Source organism: Panthera uncia, chromosome B1 (assembly GCF_023721935.1).
Source record: "Panthera uncia isolate 11264 chromosome B1, Puncia_PCG_1.0, whole genome shotgun sequence".
Classification (NCBI taxonomy): Eukaryota; Metazoa; Chordata; class Mammalia; order Carnivora; family Felidae; genus Panthera; species Panthera uncia.
Window position 1 is genome coordinate 99722427 of NC_064811.1, and position 12068 is coordinate 99734494.

Here is a 12068-nt window from a genome sequence, read left to right on the forward strand (position 1 = left end):
ATATATATATATAAAATTTCACACACATGAGCTCTGTGGTTTGGAACATTTTATTTGCTTTAATTTGAACTTCATAACAGCCCTATAAGCTTGTCAGGAAAGGTATCTTTGATGGTAACAAAGATTAAGTTGAAATTTAGAGATGTTAACTGACTTGAATTTAATCTTTTCTCTTCTCTTCTCCCTTACCACTCCATATGAATGCAGATTGCTTTATTTTTATCCTACTTAGCTCATGCATTGACCTCAGTTTCATTCATGTATATATTCTTATAACAAATATTTATTGATTATGAACTATGGATTTGGGACTATGCTAAGTCCTAAGATATAAAGATGCACAAAACAGACATGTCTTTCGCATATTTTCTGTTTTTTGACTATAAATCTGAAGATCAGAGGGACCACTGCATTGATGATGACATTGTTTCTGTGTCATTTCATAATTACCAAGTAATTAGCTTGGACATTTTACGTAGAAGAGACTACTTTCTTCTTGAGACAATACATTCCAACATCATATACATAGATTTACATACAATTCTTAAATAAAAATATAACTAAGTATAATTAAGAAAAAGCATGTGTATATAAAGATGATGCTGGAATCGGAGGAGCCTGTGGTGATAACTCAGTGGAAACACAGGTGATGCAAAGAGTGTGTATCAGGAAGGTTTTGTCTGAAAATGAGCCTGACTCAAAAGAAAATATGCTAGTCTGAAAAATTGCAAATATTTTCTAATTGCTCTTTAGTGATTAAAAAAAAAAAAGTATTTTAAAAAGTAAAGCTTCCTCACTGAAAGGGAAAAAAAAAAAAAAAAAGAATTGATCTCAGTTTTTGCTACTTACCCCAGAATCCTGTAGGAAAAGACATCTATAAACTTTATGGGTCGAGCCTTATTTTCCCCACAAGTACAATATAAAGTAAAAAAAGTCTTAATACATTTCATCTAGAAGGTAGCCATTATAATGATATGAGCATTCTTCAGTGAGAGCTGACAGTGCCCACTTGGCTAGTACTTTTCCCACACTTGTGAGAAGAAGTTGTTATCAACCAAACTAGAAGTGGGAAGTCTTGCTTGAGAAACAAGGCTTTTGAGACATTGGATCCCAAAATCCAGCCAGGCAGGGTTTAGAAGTCCTTATGAGTGATCTACAAACTGTCACAAAACTAAACAGATCACGAACATAACACATTTGCTTAACAACTCTTACGAACATATGACTCACAATACCTCCGAAGCCAAATATTTCACTTCTTTAATACTATCACAAGTTTTCAAATTTCTTAACCCAGAGGCTTATGTTATTCTTCTTGCATAATAAAGAAGACATATCTAAATTTTTTTTTCAAATTTGCTTGTTGAAATCATACAAGTGTGGGAGAAGACAATCAAAGGCAGAGTAATAATTCTAAAAGGAAGGATAACACCTTTGACCTGTTCAGTAGAAACCCTGAGATTCTGAACTCTCTTTCTTCTCTTTGCAGACTCCTGGATACCTTATATTCTTTTAATCAGTTGGAATTATAAAATCAATTATAATTTCCACCCAGTTGTCACTCTTCACTCCAAGTCTTGGTGGCTTCCTCTAGCAGCCACCCCGCCTCCACCCCAACTCTTACCCCATGTTGTCATGCTGTTCTTCCAGACCCAAGTGATCAAAACTGGAGCTGCCAGAATTATTATTTTCACTGAGGCAGAAAGAATACTCTTCCACCTATTGCTTCCATCTTTCCAAGGACAACCTGCATCTTCCAGTTTTCTGTAACTCCCTTTCTTGTGGAACTTGGGGCAAATCCTCCCAGCAATGGAATGAGCAACATTTGAGTAAGGAAAAGAGTGTCCTTCTCAAAAGTGTTTCAGTTTATTGCTTCACTTCTCTTACCCCAAAAGGATGCCTCTCAAACGTTAGGGAGAGCTTTTGCCTTCCTTCTTTTGTAAGAGTTAATTCTTGCATCTTAGAGTGCAGTTTTAGCTTACAGACCCGTGTCTCTATTTTCTGTTGTGCCAGGTGATATACTTTACTATAAAATAGAGTTCAAGATGGGCATACACAGCAAGATCTCTGTATCTGGACATGTACCTGATAATCATGCATTGTGGAAGGCTTTAAAAATCCTTGTTATTAATGGAAGAAGGAATAAGTCTTAGACTAGCCATGGAATCAATTTAACTCGAAATATTTTTGGGAAACACAACTTGGCTTCTTTACCCACTAACCTGTTTAGTTTTGAAGTTTGATTATACTTTGAGAATTAGAAGACTCAAAACTAATAGCTGCACTTACAATGGAGAAAGATACATGGCTCATGTAAGTGACTTCACCCAGGTTGCCAACACTGAGCTTCAAGCACAAGGTGTGGCAGCTGAGCTAAGATAGGCCTTCTTGGGGCCTGGGAACATGCAGGCAGAGCTTAGCTAGCCAACTGTGCAGGCATTTCCTAATGAAGAGTTAACAAATACTCATGTAACAACATATTTTTCTGTTAGGAAGAAAAAAAAGGATTAAAACATTCCAAAGCCATCACTACTGAAATTAGATAATGGGATTCAAAGAAGCTACTCATTATATGAGAAAAATGGAAAATAAATAGAGGGGGTTCAAGGTCACCCTACTACCATAAAAATAATGGTGATGGTGATGGCAATAATGCTATGCTTGTTTAGTTTAGCTCTTTATACTTATGAAATGCTTTTACTTTTTCACCCACTTTGTATTCTTATCAGAATCCAATTTACAAATGAGAAAACGAGATTTAGATCATCCAAATTGTATTTTGATAAAGAATACTAGCTTAGCTTTCAAAAAAAGGGAAATAAGGAAGAGGAAATTAGCTTTTTTTTTTTTTAACAATGTGGTTACAGAAAACGTGTGTCAGCTTACTGTATTTTGCAGGAAGTTTTTCCTTTATTGTCTTTCCAAGTGTCATAAGTTTATATTACTCTCTGAATCATCAAAAGAATTTTCCCAGGGCTTTTTACATTGGGAAGAATGTCTGGATCTAGAATTTGTCCTCAGTTACTGGGAAATCCTCCCTCAACTTGTGCAAAGTTACTAAAAGCCAATTTGGGGTACTGCCTCTCAGTTAAAACAAAATAGAATCCAGAGACAAAACAAGTTCTTAAGCAAATTCAATTCTAGTGAATCTTATTAAAATTTGGACAGTTTTCTTTCTCACTCCCAAGTTGCATCCTTGTTTCTAAGAATTACTGGAAATAGGGGTGCCTGGGTGGTTCAATCAGTTAAGCATCTGACTCTTGATTATAGCTCAGTCATGATCTCACGTTTCATGAGATACAGCCCCGTGTCAGGCTCCATGCTGATAGTGCAAAGCCTGCTTGGGGGTCTGTCTCTCCCTCTCTGTCTGCCCCTTCCCTCTCTCTCACTCTCTCAAAATAAATAAACTTAAAAAAAAAAAAGAATTACTGGAAATATATTTGTCCAAAAAATACACTTTAATTCTTCTCTCATTTTCTTTTGTATTTAAAGACCTACAATTATAGGGTCCCAAATTAATATTCATATATTAATTTTCTCATAGCATTAGGACCGTGTCTTGGCTTAGTGTAACTCGTACTCAACATGCATTTTGTAATTTGAATATTTTTCTTACTTAGGCAATTATTTTTCTTTTTGATGCCCTTTGTTTGCCAACCGTCCACTTCAACTGTCCCAGCATGCTCTCATACTGATGGAGTTTCTCATGGTCATCAACAATGTTTCTCTGTTTCCTCAAAGTACAGTCCCCTTTCCTCAAAGTACAGTCAGTCTGTTCATTTTATCTTCTAGTAATCCTCCCTCTTATTCTTGGCAAAGGTAGTTGGGCAAAAAGGGAACTTGACATATGTCTCAGGTTCTTTCATTAAAACATGTCTCCTTCATTCAGCAACACTTTTCCCATCTCATAAACTTATAAAGAAATTCATTTTCTGCTCCTGGAAAGGAAGTATACTGTACTATTGTTCTTATTGTTATTTCATCCAGTGGAAAACAAGACACCCCCAACTGTCACTCTGTCATTGGCTCACTTTTGTCTTACACCAAAAAGAAATTTTCTTATACTTTTTCCAGTTCTATCAATATCTCAGTGAGAATGTAAAAGTTTTCATTTTGTTTTGAATGTAGAAGTCCCCCTGTAGAGTGCTTTTGGGTAAATAGTAACTCAGCCAAGATTCCAGCTGGAAATTAAACTATGTTTACTCAAGGAGTCAAATATTGGAAGATACTTTCAGACGACAATTGAGAAAGATATGCCTGAAATCTATTGGGATGAAAAAGGACTCCCAGGGGTTGTTTTTGGCAAACTTTACTCATAGAGAGAGTAAAAGCACAAGTTTGTTTGTTTGCTTGCTTTTGTCTTTGTGGAACATTTTATCAGGGGAGGGTCACACATTCTGACTCTGTCTTAGGCCAGAGGATGACAAGAAGGTGCCAGAAGCACTGGGACCCTGATGGAAGCCTCAGATGGAAGCTGTAAGAACCATATCCAAAGGGCTGCTCCTCAGTGCCTCAGTTTCCCCTTCATGATATGGGAGGGTTATGTTCCCTTCTGGGTTTGAAACACTGTTTGATAAGATAAAAGTAGGTCAAAAGCTACAAAGAGTTTCTCCACTCCCAGGACCTGCTCTGAAGCTCCTACCTCATACTATGGAGCCAGAAAAAGGGAATTTTCCCAAGAAACCGTGTTGCTCACTGGTCCCTGCTGCAGGGGTAGGGGGAGTGCAGCTGTCTCTGAATACCTGGATGCTGGGGCAAGGACAAAGGGAGATTCTTGTCTGGACAACATCTTGGTTTTCCAGGAGGGAAAACTGACCTTCCTGAGCCCTCAGAGGCAGGGAACCCCAGCCTTGTTCATTCATCACAGTGGCTTGATCCAAGGATATGTTTCAAGTCCAGAGAGGAGGGGTTGCTCTGACAACAACATCACTCCTGATAATAGCTTGAGGTATGGCCCAGTTGCCAAATGACTTATGTGAGGGAGAGGGAATTAAGAGCAGGAAGTTCAATTCAGGATATACAGAATTGAGTTTAGGTCCAGAGTCCAATTTCCATTAGACCGTAGGAAAATGATTTAGCCTCATTATTCCCATCTATAGATGGGTAAGGATTGTATATAAATGCTTTTCAAAGTGCTGGCCCAAAGTAATCACTCAGTAGGTGGTAGCTAAAACACCCAAAATAGAAAACCATACACATATCTCTGTGAAACACTGGATCTGTAAGGGAGCATTGGGAGCCTCCTGTGTAGCTAAAATTGGGAAAGAAAAAGCCTTCCCACTGAGGTGGAGACAGAAATAGTGTTTAGCTGTATTTGGCACCCTGGAGGCCATATCCCATGCTGGGCATACTTAGTACAGTGAGTGGGGCCATAGCAGTCTCAAGGGTGGTACAGCTGACATCTAGAAGTAGCAGTGATAGGTAAGCACCTGACAACCATTGACAATAATTTAGGAGACCAGAATGGGCAAGAACAAATGGTACTTTCCACACAAAGGATAAGACTCTGGATCTATGAGTATACCTTTGAGATTCCCCCACAAACTTTGAGAATTACTTGTGGATGGACTCTAGAGGCTGAGTGAAAAGCTAGCTTTATCAAGGTTCATGAAATCAAACGTGTTGTTTCATACTGATACCTCCTAGAAAAACCTACTTCATGTGACATTTTATACCTCATTCTCAAGAAGTCTGACTGGTGGGGATGATATATCTATACATAAAGGATTAAACACCCAACATGACAAAGTCTATGAATGACCTATTAGGAAGGTAAATTGTTCAGGACAGAGTAGGAGGGGCTCGAGCCACTCTGTGGGACTAGAGAGAGAGGTTAACGGTACAATGAAAAGTTTGAATTGGCATAACAGACAGTTCATCAAATAGGTGGGGAGGCAAGGGTTTCCATAAAGAATAAACAGCACATGAAAAGGCATAGTATATGAAGCTGCATAGTCTCCTAAGGGATTATGGGGTGGCTAGAGCATAAGTTGCATTTTGGAGAGTGGCAGAATATGTAGAAGACAGCATGACACTGTAAGAAAAATATGCACAGGCTTGGCTTCCTATCTTGAGACTAGAACTTTGCAGCTTCATGAATTTAGGTAACATTTTAAAATTTCTATGAACCTTAGTTTTTTTTTTATCTGGAAAATGAGGATAGAGATAGCCATATTTAAGTGTTGTTATAGTTATCAAACATAATATAAAACACCTCCATATCTGTTATGGTCATTGACCCACAAATATTAGATTCTATTCCTACTGTTTTATTCTAAATGTAGGCCAGGACTAGACCCTGGAGGATTTTATATATTAAGTCAAGGCATTTGGACTTTATGATGCAGGTAAGGAAGTCTGTTTTTAAGTTCTAAGCACTTGAACAGTAGCAACATCTATATTGGTCAATATGAATTAGTGTGGAGCAACGCTTAAGAAGGGCAACCAGTTAGGCATCTTCTGGGGATAGTCTAGCAAGAAATAATGAATATCTGAACCATGATATGGTAGTAAGAATGAAGGAAAAGAAACAAAGTCCAAAGATTTTATGAAGGTAGAAGAGGCAAGAACTTGAGGGTCCAGGGTGAAGGCTGGCCATTATTCTAGGAATGCCTCCTGGAGTTGGGCAGCATGGTAGCCCTGGAGGAATACAGGATTATACTCAAATTTGGATCACTGGGTGAATAATGATCCATTAACTAATGTAGGAAATGTAAGGGGAAGGAACAAGGAGTTTTAGCAGAAAGGATATTGAATTCACTTTGGAAAATACTGCATGAAATAGATGTGCATGGAGAAAAGAACTCCATGTTTAGGAAGTTATGTGTGTGTGGAGTCATCAGCACATATTTTGTAGTTTAATGACCCAAGGACTACATACAGATCCCTGGGTAACACTGATATAACATAAGCAGGTTATGGAAGTGAAAAAGTGAAGGTGAATGAGAAGGAAAGATCGGAGGAAATAAAAGTGTGTGTATAAGGGAGGGGAGATGATGAGAGATTAATTTTATAGTTGTTGATGGAGTAAGACATTTTTAAAAGATTCAATTAGTAAATAGCATCAAATGCATATGAGAAGACAAGTGAAAAATCAGATGCAAAATTACCATTGGATTTATCAAGATAGAGCTTATTGGTGGTGTGACAAGGGGTGGAACATCCCTGGACACCCTGATCAATAAGCCTGGCTATAATGCCCAAGAATGAGATAGAACATTCCCCATAAAATAATATGGTATCTCACATATGTTTAAAAGTGGAGAAGGTAGAAGAGGCAAGAACATATTTTAAGCTGGTGAGAGGTGATGGAGATATGGAAGATATAGGAACTCAAATACCATGCAGTGACCGGACTTATCAAAAAGTGGTGGCCGTGAAGCTTAACTCCATCCTCACTGCTATTCAGCAACTCATTGCAGTTTTATGCCTCTTTTCTGTCTCCCACTGCCTACTTCTTACCATCCCCAATTTCCATATACACTGGATCTCACCTCTCATTTTCTCACTTTCTCTAAATGTTTTTATCTCACACTTTACAAGGAAAAGGAAACAAAAACAAAAACATCAGCTAAAAATCTTCAATCCTTTGCCTGGATGTGTGGTATGTAGGAAAACGAGCACATTTCATCAGGGAAGTGATGAGAGAAGCTGTATCTTAAAGAGAGGTACAAGTTTTAGTTAACTCTCCAAAATAGAGGAAACTAATTACCAAGAGGATGGCAATGAGGATGTAGAAGAGGCCTTTACCATATAAGGAGGAATCCAGAAGACAAACAGAGTTGAGAGGGAAGTCAGTCATGAGCAAATAAATCTTGGGGCTGATAATCAGAGCATATGAGGATTAGGGTACTGGAGGGGATTCAAAGTCTCACCATAAAATCTTATTTTCAGGAGTAGACAAGAAGGCCACTTGAGAAAAGCATACATTTCTGTGAAGAAAGAAAGTCCTAAGTGGGAGTTAGATGTGTATGTGTGAGGGTTGGGAGGATGGGGTAAGATGAGAAGAAAAGTGGAGAACTAAGCCTTCCTTGGCTCCTAACCATCAGCAGATACTCATTTCTAACTTTAAAAATAGACACTACTGGGGTGCCTGGGTGGCTCAGTTAAGCATCCAACTTCAGCTCAGGTCATAATCTCGTGGTCTGTGAGTTCAAGCCCCGTGTCAGGCTCTGTGCTGACATCTCAGAGCCTGGAGCCTGCTTTGGATTCTGTGTCTCCCTCTCTCTCTGCCCCTTCCCCACTCATGCTCTTTCTCTCTCTCTGTGTGTCAAAAATAAATAAACATTAAAAGAAAAATTAAAAAAAAATAGATAACTACCTTTTCAGGAAGAAGTGGATTTCTAAACAGGAGTACATAGATACCGAACAAACACACAATACATGTATAAATGCATATTTACACATTTGCATTTATTAAATGCATGCAAAAGAGTTACGGGAGTGACCATAACATATTTTTAAAGTGAAAAAAGGTAAGTTCAACAAACCTCTGTGTGCCTCTGTGTGTGTGTGTGTCTGTGTGTGTGTGTGCCAAAAAGAGAGACACAGAGAGAACCCAAATGCTAAGAGATGCTCTCTGGGAGTGGTGGGCCAAAAGGGGATTTCAGAGACAGATTAAGTGTAGTGAGGCCAGAAGTTTATACTATATACAATTCTAGGGCCTCCTTTAAAAGAAAAAGATACAAATGTATGAATGTAAATTAAGTGCCTAAGTAAATATTTGGCTATGGGGATCCAAGCTTCACTAGGTCCACCAGAAATCTGTTTCCACATGATTTTTATTGTTCTCTCTCTCTATGCTTAGGATAACTTTTTCACAATGAACATGAGTTACTTTAGAAATAAGGACTAAAGAAGTTATGTAAGTTGTTTTTGTTTATTTTTTAAATATTTATTTATTTTCTTTTTTTTTTATGTTTATTCATTTTTGAGAGAGAGAGATAGAGTGTGAGCAGGGGAGGGGCAGAGAGAGAAGGATACACAGATCTGAAACAGGCTCCAGGCTCTGAGCTGTCAGCACAGAGCCTGATGCCGGGCGCACACCCATGAACCATGATATCACGACCTGAGCAAAAGTCGGATGCTTAACCGACTGAGCCACGCAGGCACCCTTGGTTTTTTTTGTTTTTGTTTTTGTTTTTGTTTTTGTTTTTTTGTCTTTTTTTTTGTCAGCCATGCTTTCAAACTTATTTCTATTGGATTTTTTTAAAAGGTCATTAGAGATGGTTTCTAATCAGAACGGCTATGGGTTCATATTGCCATTTATGATGCATTTCTAGGAAGTTATCCACAAAGTTCCTAGCTTGAGCTTACCCTGGAATTTTATTTGCTTCCATGAAGCACTGTAAACAAATATCCTGAAACGAGGAAACTCAAAGTCGGACCACTCCTTTTATCCAGAAAGCCTGTTTTTTCTTTAAAAAATGGACAACGGATTATGCTGATTTTAGTAACCCAAGTTTAGAGAGTTTACACAAATTGGGTTACTTCCTCTCCCCAAAAGAGATGTTGCTGTATTAAACATTATTTTTCATAGCACAAGTTTGTTCCTGCTTCCCTGTTGTCACAGTTGCCTGCCTGGTATCAAGCTTTAAATGGGAAAGTGTTTGTGCTGAAGGGTTTCCTTAGTAACAGGAAGTGACTGTGTAAGAGGGTTTTAGAGTGGGTTGGCTTTATAACCTCTCAGTCATCAAGGAAGCACATTACTGTAAATGATCTGGGGACTGTCCCAAACTCTTCTGAGTGAACACACTGTTGAAAGGTGTTTTGAGAAAAAGTAGAAAAAAGGTGGTTTCTTACCTTTAGAGAACATGAATTTCTGTGACCTCGTGTGGCTCCTGGGGTGGCCCCTTTAAGATCAGGAGAATCATTCCTCTCGATCAGATCTCTGATTTTATTGTCCAACTCCATGCTTTCACATCTGCTTGGGGACATGGGAAAGTCACATTTTACAAAGTTAACTACAAATTATTCAGAGGTACGATGAGTTTGTCAATGGCACGGAGGTCTTATGTGTCTACAGTACCTCTCTAGAATCTCAGGTCTCTAATCTCATTTTTGTTCATCAGTCCATGCCATTGGAACACTTTAAGGATTATTGGAGTTTAGTTTTCACTTACTTGCACATTTATACAAAGTGATAGAGTAAGATGCAGGCAAGCTTAGGCATTTTCACAGCCTGATAACAATGACCAGAATTGAGTGCTCACGGTGAACCCGGTGACCTACACTTTCTTATTCTGTGGCACAACAATGCATTGAGGTCACCCATACCTTCATTTTGTAGAGAAGCAAACTTGGTTTTAGGAAATTAACTAATTTGTTAATTTATGCAAAGTCAAACACTGGCAGGGCCAAAAGCAAACTCAAATCTATAGGATTCTATAGCCTGTGTATATGTTTTAGTTTTTTTCCTCCGGTTTTATTGAGAAATAAATGACACACATCACTGTATAAGTTTAAGGCATACAGCATGATGGTTTGATTTACATACATTGTGAAATGATTACCACAGTAGGTTCAGCTAATGTCCATCTTCTCATACAGATACAATAAAAAGAAAAGAAAGAAACACTTCTCCTTGTGATGAGAACTCTTAGGATCTACACTCTTCACAACTTTCCCGTATATTCTACAGTGGTGTTAGCTCTAGTCATCACATGGTACATCACATCTTTAGTACTTATTTATCTCATAACAGCAGGTTTGTACCTTTTAATCTCCTTCCTCCAATTTGCTCCCCCCACACCCCCCTCTGGTAACCACAAACCTGATCTCTTTTTCTAAGAGTTCTGTGGGGGTTTTCTCATTTCGTTTTGTTTTGCTTTGTTGTTACATTCCACATATAAGTGAGATCATATAGTACCTACAGTATTTGTCTTTCTCTGTCTGACTTGTTTCACTTAGCATAATGCTTTTAAGGTCCATCCACGTTGTCACAAGTAGTTGAATTTCCTTGTCTTTGTATGGCTGAAAATACTCCAGTGTGTGTGTGTGTGTGTGTGTGTGTGTGTGTGTGTACACACTTCTTCATATATTCATTACTGACAGTTAGGTAGTTTCCCTGTCTTAGTTATTGTAAACTATTCCCTATCTTAACCATTTTGCTGTATGTTTGCAATTAATCTGAGAACAAATTTATAAGCAATTATTTGCTACCAAATGGAAATATTATATTAGAGTCAAAGAATATTTGCCTTAAGGAGAATCTCGTCCAATTGTATCATTTATCTGAAAACCAGAATGAATTGCTTACATTCCCATGACCATTAATTAATAGTGCCAAGATTTAAACCAGATTTTCTGACTTAAATTTTCCATTTTCTTTCATATTATGCCATCTTGCCATGATGGAGAAATTTTTGCACTAAAACCACAATTCACAAGAAAAATGCATACATTATGTGATTTTTCTTCACATACATTTTTTTTGCCTGCCTTATCATTTCTCAGCCCCTAAAAATAACACCTAGGATTGGGGTAGGAGATCTTTTAGGAGGACTTTTCAAAGTTGTCTGCACATAAAATGAATGTGTAGGTGGATGACCTAATTGTATACCTATGTGGCTGAAGTTACTTGATTTGTCTGCCCAACCCACTACTTTCTTTGAGAGTAACTCCCAGGAGCTTGTTGCCAGGCTTGTTGACACTTCTTGACCTCACGTCTTTGGTTATAATTGATTGGACCAAAAGAAAACAACTGATCCCAGCCAAAGAGATTTTCTTCTGTGTGCGGAGGGAGCTAAGAATGAAGCATACGAGTAGGAAAATGCAGGGCTGTGAGATGGAGAGAGTCCTGACAATTTTCTAGTTCTGAAAAAGCCCTTTCTAAGGCATAACTGCCTTCCCACCCTTGTATTCTGGGAACCACTCCATGTCCTTATAATGAATTGTCTCCATTTTTTAAAACTATCTAGTTTTGCTTGATTTCTGTTATTTGTGATGTGAAATCCCTAAATAATATACCTTGACCTTCATATTTATACTCTTTCTTTCAGGCTGTGAAATGTCTGTACCTCAAGCCCTACATATGATGTCACTGTATGTTATAAGTCACTGGGTCTACA